The sequence below is a fragment of the Stenella coeruleoalba genome, assembly GCF_951394435.1.
Source record: "Stenella coeruleoalba genome assembly, contig: scaffold_34, whole genome shotgun sequence".
Lineage (NCBI taxonomy): Eukaryota > Metazoa > Chordata > Mammalia > Artiodactyla > Delphinidae > Stenella > Stenella coeruleoalba.
The window spans coordinates 1,035,678-1,063,143 of NW_027646159.1; the positions used below are offsets into that span (position 1 = coordinate 1,035,678).

Here is a 27,466-nt window from a genome sequence, read left to right on the forward strand (position 1 = left end):
TTTACACTTTTTTCAGATGGCCCTTTTGACCGGGGGGAAGTGAGACTTCATTGTAGTGCAGATTTCCTTTGCAAGCTTGCTTGGTTGGCCAAAAAGGGCGTATGCGTTTTTTCCTGAATATATTCAGGAAAAAACGCATACGCCCTTTTTGGCCAAGTGCATCATTGTGGACGTTCTGCCTCTTTTCCTATGCTTTCAATGCAATTCCAGTCTACCTCCTGAAATCGGTTTCCTGCAATTCTGCCCTGCTTTCAAGTCCTCTTGGCAGCCTTACTTCAGTATATTTTTGGATGATAGCTGTCATTTATAACACTACAGGTTTCTGAATTACAGTGCCCCTGAGCTCCTTTCTTCAACTTGCTTTCTTGTGACCTGGCCGCAACACCGCAGGATGGCTTCAGGCCCTAATCTCGTTCCGGCACGGCACGCTGAGCCTTTGGTTATTTCCTCTTCCTGGTGGGAAATGAGAGTTAAATTTGCCCGTCCAGACACCTCCAGCTAGTCTCTCATTGGTTCTCGCTATTCCTGTTCATCTTCTGCAGAAATTGCAAACTGGGCCAAACAGGAGGTTAAAGGCGCTGACTCTCCAAGTGGGGAGAGTGTTAGTAAAGCGTCTGGAATGTTGCACCCGAGTACCAGGGGAGGAAAACTGAGACATATTTGAACACGTCTCCGTTCACATGGTTGATCATACTTGGGTTCCACATGCATGTTTTAGCTGAAGGAAGAATACCTTAAACCTGGAGAGTTAAGACCCGTGGAATGGGTACCATGCAATATGACTTCAAAGGGACTTCATTTGCTCACCGAACCTCTCCAATCCTATCACTGCTGCGTTTATGCCCCTGTACACATGCTTGATTCTCTTTCGGAGACATAGCAATCCATAGGTTTTAAGATACTTACTAGTCAGGTACATTCTTAGGCGTTTAATATGCGGTGTTGAGTCCATTTCGTTGAGCAAGGAGTAGTTCTTGTCTATTCCATATTTGGCTTAAGGAACTTTATCTGTGCTCATTTCAATCTCTGGTTTTATGCAACACCCCAACTCACCTTTACACTTAAGCAAGAATAAGTGGTTTTCTAAATTTGAGACCCTGTTCTCTTCTGTAATTCATTTCCTGTGTAGCCAAGTTTACATTCCGTGTATTAGTGATATCTTATGATGTTTCTTTTTCTGTGTGACTTATTTCAGTTAGAATCATCATACCTGAATCCACTCATTGTGCTGCTAAGGGCCTGATGACACAGATTTCATTGCTGAGTGATATTGCTTTGTAAGTAAATACCACAACTTCTTTATCCATTTTTCACTTTCTGCGATGTTGAACTTGTACAGTAAACGAGGTTCTTGTAAACAGAGACGTCCCAAACTTTGGGGTGGCTGTGTCTTTTTGATTTTAATTTCCCTAAGCTATAGGACCATAAGTGGAAGTGCCCTAGGCTCTGTTGCTTTGTTTTTTAGATGTTTCAGGAAATACCATACACTTCTCCCGAGTGTCTGTTGGCAATTTACATCCCGCCCATCAGCATAACAAGGCTCCCAGTTCTCCATGGCCTGTCCTGCCTTTCTGGATTTTACACTTTTTTCAGATGGCCCTTTTGACCGGGGGGAAGTGAGACTTCATTGTAGTGCAGATTTCCTTTGCAAGCTTGCTTGGTTGGCCAAAAAGGGCGTATGCGTTTTTTCCTGAATATATTCAGGAAAAAACGCATACGCCCTTTTTGGCCAAGTGCATCATTGTGGACGTTCTGCCTCTTTTCCTATGCTTTCAATGCAATTCCAGTCTACCTCCTGAAATCGGTTTCCTGCAATTCTGCCCTGCTTTCAAGTCCTCTTGGCAGCCTTACTTCAGTATATTTTTGGATGATAGCTGTCATTTATAACTCTACAGGTTTCTGAATTACAGTGCCCCTGAGCTCCTTTCTTCAACTCGCTTTCTTGTGACCTGGCCGCAACACCGCAGGATGGCTTCAGGCCCTAATCTGGTTCCGGCATGGCACGCAGAGCCTTTGGTTATTTCCTCTTCCTGGTGGGAAATGAGAGTTAAATTTGCCCGTCCAGACACCTCCAGCTAGTCTCTCATTGGTTCACGCTATTCCTGTTCATCTTCCGCAGAAATTGCAAACTGGGCCAAACAGGAGGTTAAAGGCCCTGATTCTCCAAGTGGGGAGAGTGTTAGTAAAGCATCTGGAATGTTGCACCCGATTACCAGGGGAGGAAAACTGAGACATATTTGAACTCGTCTCCCGTTCACATGGTTCATCATACTTGGGTTCCACATGCATGTTTTAGCTGAAGGAAGAATACCTTAAACCTGGGTAGTTGAAACCCGTGAAATGGGTACCATGCAATATGACTTCAAAGGGTCTTCATTTGCTCACCGAACCTCTTCAATACTATCACTGCTGCGTTTATGCCCCTGTACACATGCTTGATTCTCTTTCGGAGACATAGCAATCCATAGGTTTTAAGATACTTACTAGTCAGGTACATTCTTAGGCGTTTAATATGGGGTGTTGAGTCCATTTCGTTGAGCAAGGAGTAGCTCTTGTCTATTCCATATTTGGCTTAAGGAACTTTATCTGTGCTCATTTCAATCTCTGGTTTTATGCAGCACCCCAACTCACCTTTCCCCTTAAGCAAGCATAAGTTGGTTTTCTAAATTTGAGACCCTGTTCTGTTCTGTAATTCAGTTCCTGTGTAGCCAAGTTTACATTCCGTGTATTACTGATATCTTATGATGTTTCTTTTTCTGTGTGACTTATTTCAGTTAGAATCATCATATCTGAATCCACTCATTGTGCTGCTAAGGGCCTGATGACACAGGTTTCATTGCTGAGTGATATTGCTTTGTAAGTAAATACCACAACTTCTTTATCCATTTTTCACTTTCTGCGATGTTGAACTTGTACTGTAAACGAGGTTCTTGTAAACAGAGCCTTTCCAAACTTTGGGGTGGCTGTGTCTTTTTGATTTTAATTTCCCTAAGCTATAGGACCATAAGTGGAAGTGCCCTAGGTTTTGTTGCTTTGTTTTTTAGATGTTTCAGGAAACACCATACACTTCTCCCGAGTGGTTGTTGGCAATTTACATCCCGCCCATCAGCATAACAAGGCTCCCAGTTCTCCATGGCCTGTGCTGCCTTTCTGGATTTTACACTTTTTTCAGATGGCCCTTTTGACCGGGGGGAAGTGAGACTTCATTGTAGTGCAGATTTCCTTTGCAAGCTTGCTTGGTTGGCCAAAAAGGGCGTATGCGTTTTTTCCTGAATATATTCAGGAAAAAATGCATATGCCCTTTTTGGCCAAGTGCATCATTGTGGACGTTTTGCCTCTTTTCCTATGCTTTCAATGCAATTCCAGTCTAGCTCCTGAAATCGGTTTCCTGCAATTCTGCCCCGCTTTCAAGTCCTCTTGGCAGCCTTACTTCAGTCTATTTTTGGACGATAGCTGTCATTTATAACTCTGCAGGTTTGTGAATTACAGTGCCCCTGAGCTCCTTTCTTCAACTTGCTTTCTTGTGACGTGGCCGCAACACCACAGGATGGCTTCAGGCCCTAATCTGGTTCCGGCAGGGCACGCTGAGCCTTTGGTTAATTCCTCTTCCTGGTGGGAAATGAGAGTTAAATTTGCCCGTCCAGACACCTCCAGCTAGCCTCTCATTGGTTCTCGCTATTCCTGTTCATCTTCCGCAGAAATTGCAAACTGGGCCAAACAGGAGGTAAAAGGGACTGACTCTCCAAGTGGGGAGAGTGTTAGTACAGTGTCTGGAATGTTGCACCCGAGTACCAGGGTACGAAAACTGAGACATATTTGAACACATCTCCCGATCACATGGTTGATCATACTCTAGGTTCCACATGCATGTTTTAGCTGAAGGAAGAATACCTTAAACCTGGGTAGTTGAAACCCGTGGAATGGGTACCATGCAATATGACTTCAAAGGGTCTTCATTTGCTCACCGAACCTCTCCAATCCTATCACTGCTGCGTTTATGCCCCTGTACACATGCTTGATTCTCTTTCGGAGACATAGCAATCCATAGGTTTTAAGATACTTACTAGTCAGGTACATTCTTAGGCGTTTAATATGCGGTGATGAGTCCATTTCGTTGAGCAAGGAGTAGCTCTTGTCTATTCCATATTTGACTTAAGGAACTTTATCTGTGCTCATTTCAATCTCTGGTTTTATGCAGCACCCCAACTCACCTTTACCCTTAAGCAAGCATAAGTTGGTTTTCTAAATTGGAGACCCTGTTCTGTTCTGTAATTCAGTTCCTGTGTAGCCAAGTTTACATTCCGTGTATTACTGATATCTTATGATGTTTCTTTTTCTGTGTGACTTATTTCAGTTAGAATCATCATACCTGAATCCACTCATTGTGCTGCTAAGGGCCTGATGACACAGATTTCATTGCTGAGTGATATTGCTTTGTAAGTAAATACCACAACTTCTTTATCCATTTTTCACTTTCTGCGATGTTGAACTTGTACTGTAAACGAGGTTCTTGTAAACAGAGCCGTTCCAAACTTTGGGGTGGCTGTGTCTTTTTGATTTTAATTTCCCTAAGCTATAGGACCATAAGTGGAAGTGCCCTAGGTTCTGTTGCTTTGTTTTTTAGATGTTTCAGGAAACACCATACACTTCTCCCGAGTGGTTGTTGGCAATTTACATCCCGCCCATCAGCATAACAAGGCTCCCAGTTCTCCATGGCCTGTCCTGCCTTTCTGGATTTTACACTTTTTTCAGATGGCCCTTTTGACCGGGGGGAAGTGAGACTTCATTGTAGTGCAGATTTCCTTTGCAAGCTTGCTTGGTTGGCCAAAAAGGGCGTATGCGTTTTTTCCTGAATATATTCAGGAAAAAACGCATACGCCCTTTTTGGCCAAGTGCATCATTGTGGACGTTCTGCCTCTTTTCCTATGCTTTCAATGCAATTCCAGTCTACCTCCTGAAATCAGTTTCCTGCAATTCTGCCCTGCTTTCAAGTCCTCTTGGCAGCCTTACTTCAGTCTATTTTTGGACGGTAGCTGTCATTTATAACTCTGCAGGTTTGTGAATTACAGTGCCCCTGAGCTCCTTTCTTCAACTCGCTTTCTTGTGACCTGGCCGCAACACCGCAGGATGGCTTCAGGCCCTAATCTGGTTCCGGCACGGCACGCTGAGCCTTTGGTTATTTCCTCTTCCGGGTGGGAAATGAGAGTTAAATTTGCCCGTCCAGACACCTCCAGCTAGTCTCTCATTGGTTCTCGCTATTCCTGTTCATCTTCCGCAGAAATTGCAAACTGGGCCAAACAGGAGGTTAAAGGCGCTGACTCTCCAAGTGGGGAGAGTGTTAGTAAAGCGTCTGGAATGTTGCACCCGAGTACCAGGGGAGGAAAACTGAGACATATTTGAACACGTCTCCCGTTCACATGGTTGATCATACTTGGGTTCCACATGCATGTTTTAGCTGAAGGAAGAATACCTTAAACCTGGAGAGTTAAGACCCGTGTAATGGGTACCATGCAATATGACTTCAAAGGGTCTTCATTTGCTCACCGAACCTCTCCAATCCTATCACTGCTGCGTTTATGCCCCTGTACAAATGCTTGATTCTCTTTTGGAGACATAGCAATCCATAGGTTTTAAGATACTTACTAGTCAGGTACATTCTTAGGTGTTTAATATGCGGTGTTGAGTCCATTTCGTTGAGCAAGGAGTAGCTCTTGTCTATTCCATATTTGACTTAAGGAACTTTATCTGTGCTCATTTCAATCTCTGGTTTTATGCAGCACCCCAACTCACCTTTCCCCTTAAGCAAGCATAAGTTGGTTTTCTAAATTTGAGACCCTGTTCTGTTCTGTAATTCAGTTCCTGTGTAGCCAAGTTTCCATTCCATGTATTACTGATATCTTATGATGTTTCTTTTTCTGTGTGACTTATTTCAGTTAGAATCATCATACCTGAATCCACTCATTGTGCTGCTAAGGGCCTGATGACACAGATTTCATTGCTGAGTGATATTGCTTTGTAAGTAAATACCACAACTTCTTTATCCATTTTTCACTTTCTGCGATGTTGAACTTGTACTGTAAACGAGGTTCTTGTAAACAGAGTGGTTCCAAACTTTGGGGTGGCTGTGTCTTTTTGATTTTAATTTCCCTAAGCTATAGGACCATAAGTGGAAGTGCCCTAGGTTCTGTTGCTTTGTTTTTTAGATGTTTCAGGAAACACCATACAATTCTCCCGAGTGGTTGTTGGCAATTTACATCCCGCCCATCAGCATAACAAGGCTCCCAGTTCTCCATGGCCTGTCCTGCCTTTCTGGATTTTACACTTTTTTCAGATGGCCCTTTTGACCGGGGGGAAGTGAGACTTCATTGTAGTGCAGATTTCCTTTGCAAGCTTGCTTGGTTGGCCAAAAAGGGCGTATGCGTTTTTTCCTGAATATATTCAGGAAAAAACGCATACGCCCTTTTTGGCCAAGTGCATCATTGTGGACGTTCTGCCTCTTTTCCTATGCTTTCAATGCAATTCCAGTCTACCTCCTGAAATCGGTTTCCTGCAATTCTGCCCCGCTTTCAAGTCCTCTTGGCAGCCTTACTTCAGTCTATTTTTGGACGGTAGCTGTCATTTATAACTCTGCAGGTTTGTGAATTACAGTGCCCCTGAGCTCCTTTCTTCAACTCGCTTTCTTGTGACCTGGCCGCAACACCGCAGGATGGCTTCAGGCCCTAATCTGGTTCCGGCACGGCACGCTGAGCCTTTGGTTATTTCCTCTTCCTGGTGGGAAATGAGAGTTAAATTTGCCCGTCCAGACACCTCCAGCTAGTCTCTCATTGGTTCTTGCTATTCCTGTTCATCTTCCGCAGAAATTGCAAACTGGGCCAAACAGGAGGTTAAAGGCGCTGACTCTCCAAGTGGGGAGAGTGTTAGTAAAGCGTCTGGAATGTTGCACCCGAGTACCAGGGGAGGAAAACTGAGACATATTTGAACACGTCTCCCGTTCACATGGTTCATCATACTTGGGTTCCACATGCATGTTTTAGCTGAAGGAAGAATACCTTAAACCTGGAGAGTTAAGACCCGTGGAATGGGTACCATGCAATATGACTTCAAAGGGTCTTCATTTGCTCACCGAACCTCTCCAATCCTATCACTGCTGCATTTATGCCCCTGTACACATGCTTGATTCTCTTTCGGAGACATAGCAATCCATAGGTTTTAAGATACTTACTAGTCAGGTACATTCTTAGGCGTTTAATATGCGCTGTTGAGTCCATTTCGTTGAGCAAGGAGTAGCTCTTGTCTATGCCATATTTGGCTTAAGGAACTTTATCTGTGCTCATTTCAATCTCTGGTTTTATGCAGCACCCCAACTCACCTTTACCCTTAAGCAAGAATAAGTTGGTTTTCTAAATTTGAGACCCTGTTCTGTTCTGTAATTCAGTTCCTGTGTAGCCAAGTTTACATTCCGTGTATTACTGATATCTTATGATGTTTCTTTTTCTGTGTGACTTATTTCAGTTAGAATCATCATACCTGAATCCACTCATTGTGCTGCTAAGGGCCTGATGACACAGATTTCATTGCTGAGTGATATTGCTTTGTAAGTAAATACCACAACTCCTTTATCCATTTTTCACTTTCTGCGATGTTGAACTTGTACTGTAAACGAGGTTCTTGTAAACAGAGCCGTTCCAAACTTTGGGGTGGCTGTGTCTTTTTGATTTTAATTTCCCTAAGCTATAGGACCATAAGTGGAAGTGCCCTAGGTTCTGTTGCTTTGTTTTTTAGATGTTTCAGGAAACACCATACACTTCTCCCGAGTGGTTGTTGGCAATTTACATCCCGCCCATCAGCATAACAAGGCTCCCAGTTCTCCATGGCCTGTCCTGCCTTTCTGGATTTTACACTTTTTTCAGATGGCCCTTTTGACCGGGGGGAAGTGAGACTTCATTGTAGTGCAGATTTCCTTTGCAAGCTTGCTTGGTTGGCCAAAAAGGGCGTATGCGTTTTTTCCTGAATATATTCAGGAAAAAATGCATACGCCCTTTTTGGCCAAGTGCATCATTGTGGACGTTCTGCCTCTTTTCCTATGCTTTCAATGCAATTCCAGTCTACCTCCTGAAATCGGTTTCCTGCAATTCTGCCCCGCTTTCAAGTCCTCTTGGCAGCCTTACTTCAGTCTATTTTTGGACGATAGCTGTCATTTATAACTCTGCAGGTTTGTGAATTACAGTGCCCCTGAGCTCCTTTCTTCAACTTGCTTTCTTGTGACCTGGCCGCAACACCGCAGGATGGCTTCAGGCCCTAATCTGGTTCCGGCACGGCACGCTGAGCCTTTGGTTATTTCCTCTTCCGGGTGGGAAATGAGAGTTAAATTTGCCCGTCCAGACACCTCCAGCTAGTCTCTCATTGGTTCTCGCTATTCCTGTTCATCTTCCGCAGAAATTGCAAACTGGGTCAAACAGGAGGTTAAAGGCGCTGACTCTCCAAGTGGGGAGAGTGTTAGTAAAGTGTCTGGAATGTTGCACCCGAGTACCAGGGGAGGAAAACTGAGACATATTTGAACACGTCTCCCGTTCACATGGTTCATCATACTTGGGTTCCACATGCATGTTTTAGCTGAAGGAAGAATACCTTAAACCTGGAGAGTTAAGACCTGTGGAATGGGTACCATGCAATATGACTTCAAAGGGTCTTCATTTGCTCACCGAGCCTCTCCAATCCTATCACTGCTGCGTTTATGCCCCTGTACACATGCTTGATTCTCTTTCGGAGACATAGCAATCCATAGGTTTTAAGATACTTACTAGTCAGGTACATTCTTAGGCGTTTAATATGCGGTGTTGAGTCCATTTCGTTGAGCAAGGAGTAGCTCTTGTCTATTCCATATTTGACTTAAGGAACTTTATCTGTGCTCATTTCAATCTCTGGTTTTATGCAGCACCCCAACTCACCTTTCCCCTTAAGCAAGCATAAGTTGGTTTTCTAAATTTGAGACCCTGTTCTGTTCTGTAATTCAGTTCCTGTGTAGCCAAGTTTACATTCCGTGTATTACTGATATCTTATGATGTTTCTTTTTCTGTGACTTATTTCAGTTAGAATCATCATACCTGAATCCACTCATTGTGCTGCTAAGGGCCTGATGACACAGATTTCATTGCTGAGTGATATTGCTTTGTAAGTGAATACCACAACTTCTTTATCCATTTTTCACTTTCTGCGATGTTGAACTTGTACTGTAAACGAGGTTCTTGTAAACAGAGCCGTTCCAAACTTTGGGGTGACTGTGTCTTTTTGATTTTAATTTCCCTAAGCTATAGGACCATAAGTGGAAGTGCCCTAGGCTCTGTTGCTTTGTTTTTTAGATGTTTCAGGAAACACCATACACTTATCCCAAGTGTCTGTTGGCAATTTACATCCCGCCCATCAGCATAACAAGGCTCCCAGTTCTCCATGGCCTGTCCTGCCTTTCTGGATTTTACACTTTTTTCAGATGGCCCTTTTGACCGGGGGGAAGTGAGACTTCATTGTAGTGCAGATTTCCTTTGCAAGCTTGCTTGGTTGGCCAAAAAGGGCGTATGCGTTTTTTCCTGAATATATTCAGGAAAAAACGCATACGCCCTTTTTGGCCAAGTGCATCATTGTGGACGTTCTGCCTCTTTTCCTATGCTTTCAATGCAATTCCAGTCTACCTCCTGAAATCGGTTTCCTGCAATTCTGCCCCGCTTTCAAGTCCTCTTGGCAGCCTTACTTCAGTCTATTTTTGGACGATAGCTGTCATTTATAACTCTGCAGGTTTGTGAATTACAGTGCCCCTGAGCTCCTTTCTTCAACTCGCTTTCTTGTGAGCTGGCCGCAACACCGCAGGATGGCTTCAGGCCCTAATCTGGTTCCGGCACGGCACGCTGAGCCTTTGGTTATTTCCTCTTCCTGGTGGGAAATGAGAGTTAAATTTGCCCGTCCAGACACCTCCAGCTAGTCTCTCATTGGTTCTCGCTATTCCTGTTCATCTTCCGCAGAAATTGGAAACTGGGCCAAACAGGAGGTTAAAGGCGCTGACTCTCCAAGTGGGGAGAGTGTTAGTAAAGCGTCTGGAATGTTGCACCAGAGTACCAGGGGAGGAAAACTGAGACATATTTGAACACGTCTCCCGTTCACATGGTTGATCATACTTGGGTTCCACATGCATGTTTTAGCTGAAGGAAGAATACCTTAAACCTGGAGAGTTAAGACCCGTGGAATGGGTACCATGCAATATGACTTCAAAGGGTCTTCATTTGTTCACCGAACCTCTCCAATCCTATCACTGCTGCGTTTATGCCCCTGTACACATGCTTGATTCTCTTTCGGAGACATAGCAATCCATAGGTTTTAAGATACTTACTAGTCTGGTACATTCTTAGGCGTTTAATATGCGGTGTTGAGTCCATTTCGTTGAGCAAGGAGTAGCTCTTGTCTATTCCATATTTGACTTAAGGAACTTTATCTGTGCTCATTTCAATCTCTGGTTTTATGCAGCACCCCAACTCACCTTTCCCCTTAAGCAAGCATAAGTTGGTTTTCTAAATTTGAGACCCTGTTCTGTTCTGTAATTCAGTTCCTGTGTAGCCAAGTTTACATTCCGTGTATTACTGATATCTTATGATGTTTCTTTTTCTGTGTGACTTATTTCAGTTAGAATCATCATACCTGAATCCACTCATTGTGCTGCTAAGGGCCTGATGACACAGATTTCATTGCTGAGTGATATTGCTTTGTAAGTAAATACCACAAGTTCTTTATCCATTTTTCACTTTCTGCGATGTTGAACTTGTACTGTAAACGAGGTTCTTGTAAACAGAGCCTTTCCAAACTTTGGGGTGGCTGTGTCTTTTTGATTTTAATTTCCCTAAGCTATAGGACCATAAGTGGAAGTGCCCTAGGTTCTGTTGCTTTGTTTTTTAGATGTTTCAGGAAACACCATACACTTCTCCTGAGTGGTTGTTGGCAATTTACATCCCGCCCATCAGCATAACAAGGCTCCCAGTTCTCCATGGCCTGTCCTGTCTTTCTGGATTTTACACTTTTTTCAGATGGCCCTTTTGACCGGGGGGAAGTGAGACTTCATTGTAGTGCAGATTTCCTTTGCAATCTTGCTGGGTTGTCCAAAAAGGGCGTATGCGTTTTTTCCTGAATATATTCAGGAAAAAACGCATACGCCCTTTTTGGCCAAGTGCATCATTGTGGACGTTCTGCCTCTTTTCCTATGCTTTCAATAAAATTCCAGTCTACCTCCTGAAATCGGTTTCCTGCAATTCTGCCCCACATTCAAGTCCTCTTGGCAGCCTTACTTCAGTCTATTTTTGGACGATAGCTGTCATTTATAACTCTGCAGGTTTGTGAATTACAGTGCCCCTGAGCTCCTTTCTTCAACTTGCTTTCTTGTGACCTGGCCGCAACACCGCAGGATGGCTTCAGGCCCTAATCTGGTTCCGGCACGGCACGCTGAGCCTTTGGTTAATTCCTCTTCCTGGTGGGAAATGAGAGTTAAATTTGCCCATCCAGACACCTCCAGCTAGCCTCTCATTGGTTCTCGCTATTCCTGTTCATCTTCCGCAGAAATTGCAAACTGGGCCAAACAGGAGGTTAAAGGGACTGACTCTCCAAGTCGGGAGAGTGTTAGTAAAGTGTCTGGAATGTTGCACCCGAGTACCAGGGTACGAAAACTGAGACATATTTGAACACGTCTCCCGATCACATGGTTGATCATACTCTAGGTTCCACATGCATGTTTTAGCTGAAGGAAGAATACCTTAAACCTGGGTAGTTGAAACCCGTGAAATGGGTACCATGCAATATGACTTCAAAGGGTCTTCATTTGCTCACCGAACCTCTTCAATACTATCACTGCTGCGTTTATGCCCCTGTACACATGCTTGATTCTCTTTCGGAGACATAGCAATCCATAGGTTTTAAGATACTTACTAGTCAGGTACATTCTTAGGCGTTTAATATGGGGTGTTGAGTCCATTTCGTTGAGCAAGGAGTAGCTCTTGTCTATTCCATATTTGGCTTAAGGAACTTTATCTGTGCTCATTTCAATCTCTGGTTTTATGCAGCACCCCAACTCACCTTTACCCTTAAGCAAGAATAAGTTGGTTTTCTAAATTTGAGACCCTGTTCTGTTCTGTAATTCAGTTCCTGTGTAGCCAAGTTTACATTCCGTGTATTACTGATATCTTATGATGTTTCTTTTTCTGTGTGACTTATTTTAGTTAGAATCATCATACCTGAATCCACTCATTGTGCTGCTAAGGGCCTGATGACACAGATTTCATTGCTGAGTGATATTGCTTTGTAAGTAAATACCACAACTTCTTTATCCATTTTTCACTTTCTGCGATGTTGAACTTGTACTGTAAACGAGGTTCTTGTAAACAGAGCCGTTCCAAACTTTGGGGTGGCTGTGTCTTTTTGATTTTAATTTCCCTAAGCTATAGGACCATAAGTGGAAGTGCCCTAGGTTCTGTTGCTTTGTTTTTTAGATGTTTCAGGAAACACCATACACTTCTCCCGAGTGGTTGTTGGCAATTTACATCCCGCCCATCAGCATAACAAGGCTCCCAGTTCTCCATGGCCTGTCCTGCCTTTCTGGATTTTACACTTTTTTCAGATGGCCCTTTTGACGGGGGGAAGTGAGACTTCTTTGTAGTGCAGATTTCCTTTGCAAGCTTGCTTGGTTGGCCAAAAAGGGTGTATGCGTTTTTTCCTGAATATATTCAGGAAAAAACGCATACGCCCTTTTTGGCCAAGTGCATCATTGTGGACGTTCTGCCTCTTTTCCTATGCTTTCAATGCAATTCCAGACTACCTCCTGAAATCGGTTTCCTGCAATTCTGCCCCACTTTCAAGTCCTCTTGGCAGCCTTACTTCAGTCTATTTTTGGACGATAGCTGTCATTTATAACTCTGCAGGTTTGTGAATTACAGTGCCCCTGAGCTCCTTTCTTCAACTCGCTTTCTTTTGAGCTGGCCGCAACACCGCAGGATGGCTTCAGGCCCTAATCTGGTTCCGGCACGGCACGCTGAGCCTTTGGTTATTTCCTCTTCCTGGTGGGAAATGAGAGTTAAATTTGCCCGTCCAGACACCTCCAGCTAGCCTCTCATTGGTTCTCGCTATTCCTGTTCATCTTCCGCAGAAATTGCAAACTGGGCCAAACAGGAGGTTAAAGGCGCTGACTCTCCAAGTGGGGAGAGTGTTAGTAAAGCGTCTGGAATGTTGCACCCGAGTACCAGGGGAGGAAAACTGAGACATATTTGAACACGTCTCCCGATCACATGGTTGATCATACCCTAGTTTCCACATGCATGTTTTAGCTGAAGGAAGAATACCTTAAACCTGGAGAGTTAAGACCCGTGTAATGGGTAGCATGCAATATGACTTCAAAGGGTCTTCATTTGCTCACCGAACCTCTCCAATCCTATCACTGCTGCGCTTATGCCCCTGTACACATGCTTGATTCTCTTTCGGAGACATAGCAATCCATAGGTTTTAAGATACTTACTAGTCAGGTACATTCTTAGGCGTTTAATATGCGATGTTGAGTCCATTTCGTTGAGCAAGGAGTAGCTCTTATCTATTCCATATTTGACTTAAGGAACTTTATCTGTGCTCATTTCAATCTCTGGTTTTATGCAGCACCACAATTCACCTTTACCCTTAAGCAAGCATAAGTTGGTTTTCTAAATTTGAGACCCTGTTCTGTTCTGTAATTCAGTTCCTGTGTAGCCAAGTTTCCATTCCGTGTATTACTGATATCTTATGATGTTTCTTTTTCTGTGTGACTTATTTCAGTTAGAATCATCATACCTGAATCCACTCATTGTGCTGCTAAGGGCCTGATGACACAGATTTCATTGCTGAGTGATATTGCTTTGTAAGTAAATACCACAACTTCTTTATCCATTTTTCACTTTCTGCGATGTTGAACTTGTACTGTAAACGAGCTTCTTGTAAACAGAGCCGTTCCAAACTTTGGGGTGGCTGTGTCTTTTTGATTTTAATTTCCCTAAGCTATAGGACCATAAGTGGAAGTGCCCTAGGTTCTGTTGCTTTGTTTTTTAGATGTTTCAGGAAACACCATACACTTCTCCCGAGTGGTTGTTGGCAATTTACATCCCACCCATCAGCATAACAAGGCTCCCAGTTCTCCATGGCCTGTCCTGCCTTTCTGGATTTTACACGTTTTTCAGATGGCCCTTTTGACCGGGGGGAAGTGAGACTTCATTGTAGTGCAGATTTCCTTTGCAAGCTTGCTTGGTTGTCCAAAAAGGGCGTATGCGTTTTTTCCTGAATATATTCAGGAAAAAACGCATACGCCCTTTTTGGCCAAGTGCATCATTGTGGACGTTCTGCCTCTTTTCCTATGCTTTCAATGCAATTCCAGTCTACCTCCTGAAATCGGTTTCCTGCAATTCTGCCCCGCTTTCAAGTCCTCTTGGCAGCCTTACTTCAGTCTATTTTTGGACGATAGCTGTCATTTATAACTCTGCAGGTTTGTGAATTACAGTGCCCCTGAGCTCCTTTCTTCAACTTGCTTTCTTGTGACCTGGCCGCAACACCACAGGATGGCTTCAGGCCCTAATCTGGTTCCGGCAGGGCACGCTGAGCCTTTGGTTAATTCCTCTTCATGGTGGAAAATGAGAGTTAAATTTGCCCGTCCAGACACCTCCAGCTAGCCTCTCATTGGTTCTCGCTATTCCTGTTCATCTTCCGCAGAAATTGCAAACTGGGCCAAACAGGAGGTTAAAGGGACTGACTCTCCAAGTCGGGAGAGTGTTAGTAAAGTGTCTGGAATGTTGCACCCGAGTACCAGGGTACGAAAACTGAGACATATTTGAACACGTCTCCCGATCACATGGTTGATCATACTCTAGGTTCCACATGCATGTTTTAGCTGAAGGAAGAATACCTTAAACCTGGGTAGTTGAAACCCGTGGAATGGGTACCATGCAATATGACTTCAAAGGGTCTTCATTTGTTCACCGAACCTCTCCAATCCTATCACTGCTGCGTTTATGCCCCTGTACACATGCTTGATTCTCTTTCGGAGACATAGCAATCCATAGGTTTTAAGATACTTACTAGTCTGGTACATTCTTAGGCGTTTAATATGCGGTGTTGAGTCCATTTCATTGAGCAAGGAGTAGCTCTTGTCTATTCCATATTTGGCTTAAGGAACTTTATCTGTGCTCATTTCAATCTCTGGTTTTATGCAGCACCCCAACTCACCTTTCCCCTTAAGCAAGAATAAGTTGGTTTTCTAAATTTGAGACCCTGTTCTGTTCTGTAATTCAGTTCCTGTGTAGCCAAGTTTCCATTCCGTGTATTACTGATATCTTATGATGTTTCTTTTTCTGTGTGACTTATTTCAGTTAGAATCATCATACCTGAATCCACTCATTGTGCTGCTAAGGGCCTGATGACACAGATTTCATTGCTGAGTGATATTGCTTTGTAAGTAAATACCACAAGTTCTTTATCCATTTTTCACTTTCTGCGATGTTGAACTTGTACTGTAAACGAGGTTCTTGTAAACAGAGCCTTTCCAAACTTTGGGGTGGCTGTGTCTTTTTGATTTTAATTTCCCTAAGCTATAGGACCATAAGTGGAAGTGCCCTAGGTTCTGTTGCTTTGTTTTTTAGATGTTTCAGGAAACACCATACACTTCTCCCGAGTGTCTGTTGGCAATTTACATCCCGCCCATCAGCATAACAAGGCTCCCAGTTCTCCATGGCCTGTCCTGCCTTTCTGGATTTTACACTTTTTTCAGATGGCCCTTTTGACCGGGGAGAAGTGAGACTTCATTGTAGTGCAGATTTCCTTTGCAAGCTTGCTTGTTTGGCCAAAAAGGGCGTATGCGTTTTTTCCTGAATATATTCAGGAAAAAACGCATACGCCCTTTTTGGCCAAGTGCATCATTGTGGACGTTCTGCCTCTTTTCCTATGCTTTCAATGCAATTCCAGTCTACCTCCTGAAATCGGTTTCCTGCAATTCTGACCCGCTTTCAAGTCCTCTTGGCAGCCTTACTTCAGTCTATTTTTGGACGATAGCTGTCATTTATAACTCTGCAGGTTTCTGAATTACAGTGCCCCTGAGCTCCTTTCTTCAACTTGCTTTCTTGTGACCTGGCCGCAACACCACAGGATGGCTTCAGGCCCTAATCTGGTTCCGGCACGGCACGCTGAGCCTTTGGTTAATTCCTCTTCCTGGTGGGAAATGAGAGTTAAATTTGCCCATCCAGACACCTCCAGCTAGCCTCTCATTGGTTCTCGCTATTCCTGTTCATCTTCCGCAGAAATTGAAAACTGGGCCAAACAGGAGGTTAAAGGGACTGACTCTCCAAGTCGGGAGAGTGTTAGTAAAGCATCTGGAATGTTGCACCCGAGTAACAGGGTACGAAAACTGAGACATATTTGAACACGTCTCCCGATCACATGGTTGATCATACTCTAGGTTCCACATGCATGTTTTAGCTGAAGGAAGAACACCTTAAACCTGGGTAGTTGAAACCCGTGGAATGGGTACCATGCAATATGACTTCAAAGGGTCTTCATTTGCTCACCGAACCTCTCCAATCCTATCACTGCTGCGTTTATGCCCCTGTACACATGCTTGATTCTCTTTCGGAGACATAGCAATCCATAGGTTTTAAGATACTTACTAGTCAGGTACATTCTTAGGCGTTTAATATGGGGTGTTGAGTCCATTTCGTTGAGCAAGGAGTAGCTCTTGTCTATTCCATATTTGGCTTAAGGAACTTTATCTGTGCTCATTTCAATCTCTGGTTTTATGCAGCACCCCAACTCACCTTTACCCTTAAGCAAGCATAAGTTGGTTTTCTAAATTTGAGACCCTGTTCTGTTCTGTAATTCAGTTCCTGTGTAGCCAAGTTTACATTCTGTGTATTACTGATATCTTATGATGTTTCTTTTTCTGTGTGACTTATTTCAGTTAGAATCATCATACCTGAATCCACTCATTGTGCTGCTAAGGGCCTGATGACACAGGTTTCATTGCTGAGTGATATTGCTTTGTAAGTAAATACCACAACTTCTTTATCCATTTTTCACTTTCTGCGATGTTGAACTTGTACTGTAAACGAGGTTCTTGTAAACAGAGCCTTTCCAAACTTTGGGGTGGCTGTGTCTTTTTGATTTTAATTTCCCTAAGCTATAGGACCATAAGTGGAAGTGCCCTAGGTTCTGTTGCTTTGTTTTTTAGATGTTTCAGGAAACACCATACACTTCTCCCGAGTGGTTGTTGGCAATTTACATCCCGCCCATCAGCATAACAAGGCTCCCAGTTCTCCATGGCCTGTCCTGCCTTTCTGGATTTTACACATTTTTCTGATGGCCCTTTTGACCGGGGGGAAGTGAGACTTCATTGTAGTGCAGATTACCTTTGCAAGCTTGCTTGGTTGGCCAAAAAGGGCGTATGCGTTTTTTCCTGAATATATTCAGGAAAAAACGCATACGCCCTTTTTGGCCAAGTGCATCATTGTGGACGTTCTGCCTCTTTTCCTATGCTTTCAATGCAATTCCAGTCTACCTCCTGAAATCGGTTTCCTGCAATTCTGCCCCGCTTTCAAGTCCTCTTGGCAGCCTTACTTCAGTCTATTTTTGGACGATAGCTGTCATTTATAACTCTGCAGGTTTGTGAATTACAGTGCCCCTGAGCTCCTTTCTTCAACTCGCTTTCTTTTGAGTTGGCCGCAACACCGCAGGATGGCTTCAGGCCCTAATCTGGTTCCGGTACGGCACGCTGAGCCTTTGCTTATTTCCTCTTCCTGGTGGGAAATGAGAGTTAAATTTGCCCGTCCAGACACCTCCAGCTAGTCTCTCATTGGTTCTCGCTATTCCTGTTCATCTTCCGCAGAAATTGGAAACTGGGCCAAACAGGAGGTTAAAGGCGCTGACTCTCCAAGTGGGGAGAGTGTTAGTAAAGCGTCCGGAATGTTGCACCCGAGTACCAGGGGAGGAAAACTGAGACATATTTGAACACGTCTCCCGATCACATTGTTGATCATACTCTAGGTTCCACATGCATGTTTTAGCTGAAGGAAGAATACCTTAAACTTGGAGAGTTGAGACCCGTGGAATGGGTACCATGCAATATGACTTCAAAGGGTCTTCATTTGCTCACCGAACCTCTCCAATCCTATCACTGCTGCGTTTATGCCCCTGTACACATGCTTGATTCTCTTTCGGAGACATAGCAATCCATAGGTTTTAAGATACTTACTAGTCAGGTACATTCTTAGGCGTTTAATATGGGGTGTTGAGTCCATTTCGTTGAGCAAGGAGTAGCTCTTGTCTATTCCATATTTGGCTTAAGGAACTTTATCTGTGCTCATTTCAATCTCTGGTTTTATGCAGCACCCCAACTCACCTTTCCCCTTAAGCAAGCATAAGTTGGTTTTCTAAATTTGATACCCTGTTCTGTTCTGTAATTCAGTTCCTGTGTAGCCAAGTTTACATTCCGTGTATTACTGATATCTTATGATGTTTCTTTTTCTGTGTGACTTATTTCAGTTAGAATCATCATACCTGAATCCACTCATTGTGCTGCTAAGGGCCTGATGACACAGATTTCATTGCTGAGTGATATTCCTTTGTAAGTAAATACCACAACTTCTTTATCCATTTTTCACTTTCTGCGATGTTGAACTTGTACTGTAAACGAGGTTCTTGTAAACAGAGGCGTCCCAAACTTTGGGGTGACTGTGTCTTTTTGATTTTAATTTCCCTAAGCTATAGGACCATAAGTGGAAGTGCCCTAGGCTCTGTTGCTTTGTTTTTTAGATGTTTCAGGAAACACCATACACTTCTCCGGAGTGTTTGTTGGCAATTTACATCCCGCCCATCAGCATAACAAGGCTCCCAGTTCTCCATGGCCTGTCCTGCCTTTCTGGATTTTACACTTTTTTCAGATGGCCCTTTTGACCGGGGGGAAGTGAGACTTCATTGTAGTGCAGATTTCCTTTGCAAGCTTGCTTGGTTGGCCAAAAAGGGCATATGCGTTTTTACCTAAATATATTCAGGAAAAAACGCATACGCCCTTTTTGGCCAAGTGCATCATTGTGGACGTTCTGCCTCTTTTCCTATGCTTTCAATGCAATTCCAGTCTACCTCCTGAAATCGGTTTCCTGCAATTCTGCCCCGTTTTCAAGTCCTCTTGGCAGCCTTACTTCAGTCTATTTTTGGACGATAGCTGTCATTTATAACTCTGCAGGTTTGTGAATTACAGTGCCCCTGAGCTCCTTTCTTCAACTCGCTTTCTTGTGACCTGGCCGCAACACCGCAGGATGGCTTCAGGCCCTAATCTGGTTCTGGCACGGCACGCTGAGCCTTTGGTTATTTCCTCTTCCTGTTGGGAAATGAGAGTTAAATTTGCCCTTACAGACACCTCCAGCTAGCCTCTCATTGGTTCTCGCTATTCCTGTTCATCTTCCGCAGAAATTGCAAACTGTGCCAAACAGGAGGTTAAAGGAGCTGACTCTCCAAGTGGGGAGAGTGTTAGTAAAGCGTCTGGAATGTTGCACCCGAGTACCAGGGGAGGAAAACTGAGACATATTTGAACACGTCTCCCGATCACATGGTTGATCATACTCTGGGTTCCACATGCATGTTTTAGCTGAAGGAAGAATACCTAAAACCTGGGTAGTTGAAACCCGTGGAATGGGTACCATGCAATATGACTTCAAAGGGTCTTCATTTGCTCACCGAACCTCTCCAATCCTATCACTGCTGCGTTTATGCCCCTGTACACATGCTTGATTCTCTTTCGGAGACATAGCAATCCATAGGTTTTAAGATACTTACTAGTCAGGTACATTCTTAGGCGTTTAATATGCGGTGTTGAGTCCATTTCGTTGAGCAAGGAGTAGCTCTTGTCTATTCCATATTTGGCTTAAGGAACTTTATCTGTGCTCATTTCAATCTCTGGTTTTATGCAGCAACCCAACTCACCTTTCCCCTTAAGCAAGCATAAGTTGGTTTTCTAAATTTGAGAACCTGTTCTGTTTTGGAATTCAGTTCCTGTGTAGCCAAGTTTACATTCCGTGTATTAGTGATATCTTATGATGTTTCTTTTTCTGTGTGACCTATTTCATTTAGAATCATCGTACCTGAATCTACTCATTATGCTGCTACGGGCCTGATGACATAGATTTCATTGCTGAGTGATACTGCATTGTACGTAAGTACCACAAGTTCTTTATCCATTTTTCACTTTCTGCAATGTTGAACTTGTACTGTAAACGAGGTTCTTGTAAACAGAGCCGTTCCAAACTTTGGGGTGGCTGTGTCTTTTTGATTTTAATTTCCCTAAGCTATAGGACCATAAGTGGAAGTGCCCTATGCTCTGTTGCTTTGTTTTTTAGATGTTTCAGGAAACACCATACACTTCTCCCGAGTGTCTGTTGGCAATTTACATCCCGCCCATCAGCATAACAAGGCTCCCAGTTCTCAATGGCCTGTTGCCTTTCTGGATTTTACACTTTTTTCAGATGGCCCTTTTGACCGGGGGGAAGTGAGACTTCATTGTAGTGCAGATTTCCTTTGCAAGCTTGCTTGGTTGGCCAAAAAGGGCGTATGCGTTTTTTCCTGAATATATTCAGGAAAAAACGCATACGCCCTTTTTGGCCAAGTGCATCATTGTGGACGTTCTGCCTCTTTTCCTATGCTTTCAATGCAATTCCAGTCTACCTCCTGAAATCGGTTTCCTGCAATTCTGCCCCGCTTTCAAGTCCTCTTGGCAGCCTTACTTCAGTCTATTTTTGGACGATAGCTGTCATTTATAACTCTGCAGGTTTGTGAATTACAGTGCCCCTGAGCTCCTTTCTTCAACTCGCTTTCTTGTGACCTGGCCGCAACACCGCAGGATGGCTTCAGGCCCTAATCTGGTTTTGGCCGGCATGCTGAGCCTTTGGTTTATTCCTCTTCCCTGTGGGAAATGAGAGTTAAATTTGCCCGTCCAGACACCTCCAGCTATTCTCTCATTGGTTCTCCCTGTTCCTGTTCATCTTCCGCAGAAATTGCAAACTGGGCCAAACAGGAGGTTAAAGGCACTCACTCTCCAAGTGAGGAGAGTGTTAGTAAAGCGTCTGGAATGTTGAACCCGAGTACCAGGGAACGAAAAGTGAGACACATTTGAACACATTTCTTGAACATACGGTGGATCATACTCTGGGTTCCACATGCATGTTTTAGCTGAAGGAAGAATCCCTTAAACCTGGAGAGTTGAGACCCATGGAATGGGTACCATACAATATGACTTCAAAGGGTCTGCATTTGCTCACCGAACCTCACCAATCTTATGAGCCCCAAGTGTCCAGCCTTATGTGTCACCCAGCTCTGGGTGTAGATATGGTAAATGCAGGTTGCATCAGAAGCCTTGAATGAATTACTTAAGTATTGCTCTCTATATCACTGTCATTGTGTTTTGTTTAAGAAATTTATTTTTAATATGGGATTTAGCTGATTTTCACTGCTTTAATGCCGCTGTACACACTCTTGATTCTCTTACAGAGATATATAAATCCATAGATTTTATTATTCTTACTAGTCAGGTATATTCCTAGGCGTTGAATATGGGGTGTTGAGTCCATTTCGTTGAGCAAGGAGTAGCTCTTGTCTATTCCATATTTGGCTTATAGAACTTTATCTGTGCTCATTTCAATCTCTGGTTTTATGCAGCACCCCAACTCACCTTTCCCCTTAAGCAAGCATAACTTGGTTTTCTAAATTTGAGACCCTGTTCTGTTTTGGAATTCAGTTCCTGTGTAGCCAAGTTTACATTCCGTGTATTACTGATATCTTATGATGTTTCTTTTACTGTGTGACTTATTTCAGTTAGATTCATCGTACTTAATCTATTCATTATGCTGCTACGGGCCTGATGACATAGATTTCATTGCTGAGTGATATTGCTTTGTAAGTAAATACCACAACTTCTTTATCCATTTTTCACTTTCTGCGATGTTGAACTTGTACTGTAAACGAGGTTCTTGTAAACAGAGCCGTTCCAAACTTTGGGGTGGCTGTGTCTTTTTGATTTTAATTTCCCTAAGCTATAGGACCATAAGTGGAAGTGCCCTAGGTTCTGTTGCTTTGTTTTTTAGATGTTTCAGGAAACACCATACACTTCTCCCGAGTGGTTGTTGGCAATTTACATCCCGCCCATCAGCATAACAAGGCTCCCAGTTCTCCATGGCCTGTCCTGCCTTTCTGGATTTTACACTTTTTTCAGATGGCCCTTTTGACCGGGGGGAAGTGAGACTTCATTGTAGTGCAGATTTCCTTTGCAAGCTTGCTTGGTTGGCCAAAAAGGGCGTATGCGTTTTTTCCTGAATATATTCAGGAAAAAACGCATACGCCCTTTTTGGCCAAGTGCATCATTGTGGACGTTCTGCCTCTTTTCCTATGCTTTCAATGCAATTCCAGTCTACCTCCTGAAATCGGTTTCCTGCAATTCTGCCCCGCTTTCAAGTCCTCTTGGCAGCCTTACTTCAGTCTATTTTTGGACGATAGCTGTCATTTATAACTCTGCAGGTTTGTGAATTACAGTGCCCCTGAGCTCCTTTCTTCAACTCGCTTTCTTGTGACCTGGCCGCAACACCGCAGGATGGCTTCAGGCCCTAATCTGGTTCCGGCCCGGCATGCTGAGCCTTTGGTTAATTCCTCTTCCTGGTGGGAAATGAGAGTTAAATTTGCCCGTCCAGACACCTCCAGCTAACCTCTCATTGGTTCTCACTATTCCTGTTCATCTTCCGCAGAAATTGCAAACTGGGCCAAACAGGAGGTTAAAGGGACTGACTCTCCAAGTCGGGAGAGTGTTAGTAAAGCGTCTGGAATGTAGCACCCGAGTCCCAGGGGAGGAAAACTGAGACATATTTGAACACGTCTCCCGATCACATGGTTGATCATACTCTAGGTTCCACATGCATGTTTTAGCTGAAGGAAGAATACCTTAAACCTGGGTAGTTGAAACCCGTGGAATGGGTACCATGCAATATGACTTCAAAGGGTCTTCATTTGCTCACCGAACCTCTCCAATCCTATCACTGCTGCGTTTATGCCCCTGTACACATGCTTGATTCTCTTTCGGAGACATAGCAATCCATAGGTTTTAAGATACTTACTAGTCAGGTACATTCTTAGGCGTTTAATATGCGGTGTTGAGTCCATTTCGTTGAGCAAGGAGTAGCTCTTGTCTATTCCATATTTGGCTTAAGGAACTTTATCTGTGCTCATTTCAATCTCTGGTTTTATGCAGCACCCCAACTCACCTTTCCCTTTAAGCAAGCATAAGTTGGTTTTCTAAATTTGAGACCCTGTTCTGTTTTGGAATGCAGTTCCTGTGTAGCCAAGTTTACATTCCGTGTATTAGTGATATCTTATGATGTTTCTTTTTCTGTGTGACTTATTTCAGTTAGAATCATCGTACCTGAATCCACTCATTATGCTGCTACGGGCCTGATGACATAGATTTCATTGCTGAGTGATACTGCATTGTACGTAAGTACCACAAATTCTTTATCCATTTTTCACTTTCTGTGATATTGAACTTGTACGGTAAACGAGGTTCTTGTAAACGGAGGCGTCCCAAACTTTGGGGTGGCTGTGTCTTTTTGATTTGAATTTCCCTAAGCTATAGGACCATAAGTGGAAGTGCCCTACGCTCTGTTGCTTTGTTTTTTAGATGTTTCAGGAAACACCATACACTTCTCCTGAGTGTCTGTTGGCAATATACATCCCGCCCATCAGCATAACAAGGCTCCCAGTTCTCCATGGCCTGTCCTGCCTTTCTGGATTTTACACTTTTTTCAGATGGCCCTTTTGACCGGGGAGAAGTGAGACTTCATTGTAGTGCAGATTTCCTTTGCAAGTTTGCTTGGTTGGCCAAAAAGTGCGTATGCGTTTTTTCCTGAATATATTCAGGAAAAAACGCATACGCCCTTTTTGGCCAAGTGCATCATTTTGGACGTTCTGCCTCTTTTCCTATGCTTTCAATGCAATTCCAGTCTACCTCCTGAAATCGGTTTCCTGCAATTCTGCCCCGCTTTCAAGTCCTCTTGGCAGCCTTACTTCATTATATTTTTGGACGATAGCTGTCATTTATAACTCTGCAGGTTTGTGAATTACAGTGCCCCTGAGCTCCTTTCTTCAACTCGCTTTCTTGTGACCTGGCCGCAAACCGCAGGATGTCTTCAGGCCCTAATCTGGTTCTGGCATGGCACGCTGAACCTTTGGTTAATTCCTCTTCCTGGTGGGAAATGAGAGTTAAATTTGCCCATCCAGGCACCTCCAGCTAGTCTCTCATTGGTTCTCGCTATTCCTGTTCATCTTCCGCAGAAATTGCAAACTGGGCCAAACAGGAGGTTAAAGGGACTGACTCTCCAAGTGGGGAGAGTGTTAGTAAAGCGTCTGGAATGTTGCACCCGAGTACCAGGGTACGAAAACTGAGACATATTTGAACACGTCTCCCGATCACATGGTTGATCATACTCTAGGTTCTACATGCATGTTTTAGCTGAAAGAAGAATACCTTAAACCTGGGTAGTTGAAACCCATGGAATGGGTACCATGCAATATGACTTCAAAGGGTCTTCAGTTGCTCACGAACCTCTCCAATCCTATCACTGCTGCGTTTATGCCCCTGTACACATGCTTGATTCTCTTTCGGAGACATAGCAATCCATAGGTTTTAAGATACTTACTAGTCAGGTACATTCTTAGGCGTTTAATATGCGGTGTTGAGTCCATTTCGTTGAGCAAGGAGTAGCTCTTGTCTATTCCATATTTGGCTTAAGGAACTTTATCTGTGCTCATTTCAATCTCTGGTTTTATGCAGCACCCCAACTCACCTTTCCCCTTAAGCAAGCATAAGTTGGTTTTCTAAATTTGAGACCCTGTTCTGTTCTGTAATTCAGTTCCTGTGTAGCCAAGTTTACATTCCGTGTATTACTGATATCTTATGATGTTTCTTTTTCTGTGTGACTTATTTCTAGTTAGAATCATCATACCTGAATCCACTCATTGTGCTGCTAAGGGCCTGATGACATAGATTTCATTGCTGAGTGATATTGCTTTGTAAATAAATACCACAATTTCTTTATCCATTTTTCACTTTCTGCGATGTTGAACTTGTACTGTAAACGAGGTTCTTGTAAACAGAGGCGTCGCAAACTTTGGGGTGGCTGTGTCTTTTTGATTTTAATTTCCCTAAGCTATAGGACCATAAGTGGAAGTGCCCTAGGTTCTGTTGCTTTGTTTTTTAGATGTTTCAGGAAACACCATACACTTCTCCTGAGTGGTTGTTGGCAATTTACATCCCGCCCATCAGCATAACAAGGCTCCCAGTTCTCCATGGCCTGTCCTGTCTTTCTGGATTTTACACTTTTTTCAGATGACCCTTTTGACCGGGGGGAAGTGAGACTTCATTGTAGTGCAGATTTCCTTTGCAAGCTTGCTTGGTTGGCCAAAAAGGGCGTATGCGTTTTTTCCTGAATATATTCAGGAAAAAACGCATACGCCCTTTTTGGCCAAGTGCATCATTGTGGACGTTCTGTCTCTTTTCCTATGCTTTCAATGCAATTCCAGTCTACCTCCTGAAATCGGTTTCCTGCAATTCTGCCCCGCTTTCAACTCCTCTTGGCAGCCTTACTTCAGTCTATTTTTGGATGATAGCTGTCATTTATAACTCTGCAGGTTTGTGAATTACAGTGCCCCTGAGCTCCAATCTTCAACTCGCTTTCTTGTGAGCTGGCCGCAACACCGCAAGATGGCTTCAGGCCCTAATCTGGTTCCGGCACGGCACGCTGAGCCTTTGGTTATTTCCTCTTCCTGGTGGGAAATGAGAGTTAAATTTGTCCGTCCAGACACCTCCAGCTAGTCTCTCATTGGTTCTCGCTATTCCTTTTCATCTTCCGCAGAAATTGCAAACTGGGCCAAACAGGAGGTTAAAGGCGCTGACTCTCCAAGTGGGGAGAGTGTTAGTAAAGCGTCTGGAATGTTGCACCCGAGTACCAGGGGAGGAAAACTGAGACATATTTGAACACGTCTCCCGTTCACATGGTTGATCATACTTGGGTTCCACATGCATGTTTTAGCTGAAGGAAGAATACCTTAAACCTGGAGAGTTAAGACCCGTGGAATGGGTACCATGCAATATGACTTCAAAGGGTCTTCATTTGCTCACCGAACCTCTCCAATCCTATCACTGCTGCGTTTATGCCCCTGTACACATGCTTGATTCTCTTTCGGAGACATAGCAATCCATAGGTTTTAAGATACTTACTAGTCAGGTACATTCTTAGGCGTTTAATATGCGCTGTTGAGTCCATTTCGTTGAGCAAGGAGTAGCTCTTGTCTATCCCATATTTGACTTAAGGAACTTTATCTGTGCTCATTTCAATCTCTGGTTTTATGCAGCACCCCAACTCACCTTTCCCCTTAAGCAAGCATAAGTTGGTTTTCTAAATTTGAGACCCTGTCCTGTTCTGTAATTCAGTTCCTGTGTAACCAAGTTTACATTCCGTGTATTACTGATATCTTATGATGTTTCTTTTTCTGTGTGACTTATTTCAGTTAGAATCATCATACCTGAATCCACTCATTGTGCTGCTAAGGGCCTGATGACACAGATTTCATTGCTGAGTGATATTGCTTTGTAAGTAAATACCACAACTTCTTTATCCATTTTTCACTTTCTGCAATGTTGAACTTGTACTGTAAACGAGCTTCTTGTAAACAGAGCCGTTCCAAACTTTGGGGTGGCTGTGTCTTTTTGATTTTAATTTCCCTAAGCTATAGGACCATAAGTGGAAGTGCCCTAGGTTCTGTTGCTTTGTTTTTTAGATGTTTCAGGAAACACCATACACTTCTCCCGAGTGGTTGTTGGCAATTTACATCCCGCCCATCAGCATAACAAGGCTCCCAGTTCTCCATGGCCTGTCCTGCCTTTCTGGATTTTACACTTTTTTCGGATGGCCCTTTTGACTGGGGGGAAGTGAGACTTCATTGTAGTGCAGATTTCCTTTGCAAGCTTGCTTGGTTGGCCAAAAAGGGTGTATGCGTTTTTTCCTGAATATATTCAGGAAAAAACGCATACGCCCTTTTTGGCCAAGTGCATCATTGTGGACGTTCTGCCTCTTTTCCTATGCTTTCAATGCAATTCCAGTCTACCTCCTGAAATCGGTTTCCTGCAATTCTGCCCCGCTTTCAAGTCCTCTTGGCAGCCTTACTTCAGTCTATTTTTGGACGGTAGCTGTCATTTATAACTCTGCAGGTTTGTGAATTACAGTGCCCCTGAGCTCCTTTCTTCAACTCGCTTTCTTGTGACCTGGCCGCAACACCGCAGGATGGCTTCAGGCCCTAATCTGGTTCCGGCACGGCACGCTGAGCCTTTGGTTATTTCCTCTTCCTGGTG

At 43.6% G+C, this 27,466-nt stretch overlaps 1 long non-coding RNA gene across 5 annotated transcripts in view; it reads left to right on the forward strand.

Annotated features, from left to right (window-relative positions):
• Window positions 1-27,466, forward strand: part of LOC307181296 — a 1,479,290-nt gene that overhangs the window by 402,492 nt on the left and 1,049,332 nt on the right. For all 5 annotated transcript variants that reach the window (XR_013826370.1, XR_013826371.1, XR_013826372.1 and 2 more), the window contains exon 3: window positions 20,152-20,233. This is a non-coding gene — a long non-coding RNA (uncharacterized lncRNA). The remainder of the gene's footprint in view (window positions 1-20,151; window positions 20,234-27,466) is intronic.